General features: G+C 52.5%; 1 long non-coding RNA gene across 1 annotated transcript in view; it reads left to right on the forward strand.

The window, feature by feature from the left end:
* Window positions 1-814: 814 nt before the first annotated feature.
* LOC103608811 overlaps window positions 815-3,453 on the forward strand; it is a 6,481-nt gene continuing 3,842 nt past the window's right edge. Inside the window, exons 1-2 of the long non-coding RNA XR_552093.1 lie at window positions 815-1,002; window positions 2,652-2,865. This is a non-coding gene — a long non-coding RNA (uncharacterized LOC103608811). The remainder of the gene's footprint in view (window positions 1,003-2,651; window positions 2,866-3,453) is intronic.

Consider the following 3,453-nt stretch of genomic DNA (forward strand, 5'->3'; position numbering starts at 1 on the left):
GTCATTAACTGGAGTATTATTTCTATCTCCATTTAATAAAAATAAATAAATTGAAGCTGAAGAGGTTAATTTCATAACCTTATGGACTTGAATAAGGTAATCACAGTTTCATAATGCCATAAAGTTTTGTATTGTTCACTGTAGAGCTAGGGCTGGGGTCTGGAGTTCACAGACCCCTCGAGACCATTCACAAACCCTTCACATGCAGGTCTATGAGCTAGGTAACCAGACAAAAAGATCCTTGGAGCCTTGGCTGAAGGACACACAGCACTATGAGCTAGGCAGTACAAGGAGAAACTCAGAAACTCAACTGGTACCTGAAAAGTCCAAAGGAAAACTGAAACTGAGCAGCTGCCAGTAGAGTAAACATGCTCTATTGTTAGACAGGAGCTCTCTGCTGCCAGCCTGCTTCACAAACTGTAAAACACACAAAAGCAAGTAACTAGAAAGATATATGGGTGCACATGCACATTAACTCCACCCACACAACTTGTTTACAAGAAATGTGGAAGGAGCCTGACTAAATTGTTGGGTTGGCAGATCGGGAGGACCAGAAAACGGCAACAAAGTAGCGACGGAGGCTCCATCTTGTTAAACTCCACCCCTCCCCTCCATCTTGTGAACTCCACCCCTCCCCTCCATCTTGTGAACTCCACCCCTCCCCTCCATCTTGCTAAACTCCACCCCCTCTTTCCTCTCCTCCCTCCCTCCCTGGAAGGCAGGAACAATTTCTTACCATATATGGGCAAAAAACCCACCAACAGCCCTCCCCTATAATACCTGCTTGTATCCACCCTTGGTGCGACTTCCCTGGCCTCACTCCCTTGCAGGCTGCAGAACCTTGCCTGAGAGTGCTTCCATTAAAGCTTGCCTCAAGCCCTTTGCCTGGTGCCACCACCGATTTGCCAAAACCTGGGAGGAGGTTGAGGCCACACTCCAGCGGGAGGCCTCCCTCCTCTCGTTACCAGGACCACATCTGAGCCCCTCGCCTCATGACACCAGGTAAGTTCCCCCGATTCTGTGCCCCAATCTGGGTGGTCCTGCCTGAAAACATGCAGCTGCATCAGGACTACTCTACCGAGTCACCAGGTGACTCCCGCTTGGTGCCTGAGGATTGGGAGGTGTTCCCCTCCTCAGGACAGCCACCTTCTCTCCATCTGCAGCCCAGGATTCCAAGTGGGGACGCCTGTTTTAATCCCCAGCCTCCAAATTCGACCCAAAAACCCCTTTGGGTTGCCTGCTGGCCAATCTCAAAACTTTGGGCCTCTCACAAGACTTGAGAAGGCACCGCCTTATTCATTACTGTTTGGTGGCCTGGCCCCAATACCAATTGGACAATCAGTCTTGATGGCCTCTCGAGGGCACCTTTGACTATCAGGTCCTCATAGATTTGGACAATTTTCACAGGCGCCAAGGCAAATGGTCCGAAGTTCCTTACATACAGGCTTTTTAGGTCCTATGCTCTCGTCCCTCCCTCTGCACCCGATGCTCCATTTCCCAAGTCCTCCTCACTTCGACCACACTGGCTCTGTCTGCCCCTAAAACCCCTGAATCCTTCCCCTCTTCCCCTCTGTCCGAACCACCTGAAAACCTGGCCAGCCCACCGGCTCAGGGACCAGCAATTCTTTCCCCCCTCCCTATCCAGAGCCTCCTTCTCCCCCTTCCCTTACTCCTTCGGCACCTGCCCCATTGCCTCATGCTGAGCCAGTACCTTCACCCCCCAGTACCTTCACCCCCTGGCTCACCTCCCATTTCTGCCTGGACATGGTCCTGAGTAATCCCACCTACCCCCGACCTGGTCTGCCCCTTAAGGAAGGTCACTGGCACCGAGGAAGTGGCTCGAGTTCATGCACCCTTCTCACTCCAAGACCTCTCTCAAATTGAAAAGTGGCTGGGTTCCTACTCTGCCAACCTGGGAAACTATACCAAAGAGTTCCAATATTTAGCCTAAGCAGATGACCTAACATGGCACAACTTACATGTGTCCAGACTACAACCCTCACAACCAAGGAAAGGGAACGCATCCAGGCTGCTGCCCGAGAACATACAGATCAGGTCCATTTAACTGATCCAACCATGCTGGTAGGGGCTTAGGCAGTTCCGACCACAGACCCTGGGTGGGACTATCAGAATGGCCAAGATGTCCGCCAACGCCACAACCACATGGTTCAGTGTCTCATCACCAGAATGCGGGCGGCTGCTAATAAGGCCGTCAATTATGACAAACTGCGGGAAATCAACCAAACCCAGATGAAAATCCCACTATTTTCCTTAACAGACTCACTGAAGTCTTACTTCAGTACACCCGCCTATACCCCTCCACCCCGGCCGGAGCTACTGTCCTGGCCACCCATTTTATCTCTCAGTCAGCCCCTGATATTCTAAAAAAATTAAAAAAGGCAGAGAAGGGCCCTCAAACTCCCATTCCGGACCTGGTAAGAATGGCATTTAAAGTTTTTAATGCCTGGGAGGAAACAGCCAAACTTAAAAGACAAGCCCGGGTCCAGCAGAAGGTCCAACTCCAAACCCCAGCCTTGGTGGCAGCCCTGCAGTCGGCTGGCTGGAAAGGGGTAACCCAGCGCCCCCCCTCTGGGGGCCTGCTTCAAGTGTGGCGCTGACAGACACTGGGCCTGTCAATGTCTAAATCCCAGGGTATCGACACACCCTTGTCCTCAATGCCGGAGGATGGGCCACTGGAGATCTGACTGCCCCGACATCAGAGGGTCCCCAGCACCTCCATGTGGAGGAAACTCTGAGCCAGTAAGTCCTGCCTTCCATCTCCTTGGCCTGGATAACAACTGACAGGGCCCCAAATCGGAAACCCCTCTCACCCACGCCAAGACAGGGTCGTGCTCCAGGTAGCAGGTAAGTCCATTTCCTTCCTGTTGGACACAGGGGCTACCTACTCTGTTCTGCCTTCCTACTCGGGCACCAGCTTCCCCTCCCCAGTGGTGGTCGTGGGATTTGACAGCACCTCTTCTAATCCACAGACCACCCTGCCCCTTTCCTATAGCCTGGATGGGTTTCCCTTCTCTCATTCTTTCCTAATAATCCCCTCCTGCCCCCTCCCCCTCCTCGGCTGGGATATCCTTCACAAACTTCAGGCCACCATTCGTCTCCACTGTTTCCACCCACCTTATTTTGGCCCTCGTTTCACCTGACCTTTCCCAATGGCCCCACTTCCCACCGTCGGTAGACCCCCAGGTTTGGGATACTTCTAAGCCAATAGTAGCTTCTCACCATTCCCCAGTAAAAATACAGTTAAAAGATCAGACCACCTTTCCTTCCCGCCCTCAGTTCCCCATTTCAGAAACCCACCAATGAGGACTCAAATCCATCACAGATCGGCTCTGCCAGCAAGGACTCCTTATACCCATTAGCACCCCCTGCAGCACCCCCATCCTCCCTGTAAAACAGCTCACCAGGGCCGGCCCGGTGGCGCACTGGATAGTG

Source organism: Galeopterus variegatus, unplaced genomic scaffold, assembly GCF_000696425.1.
Source record: "Galeopterus variegatus unplaced genomic scaffold, G_variegatus-3.0.2 Scaffold8878, whole genome shotgun sequence".
Classification (NCBI taxonomy): Eukaryota; Metazoa; Chordata; class Mammalia; order Dermoptera; family Cynocephalidae; genus Galeopterus; species Galeopterus variegatus.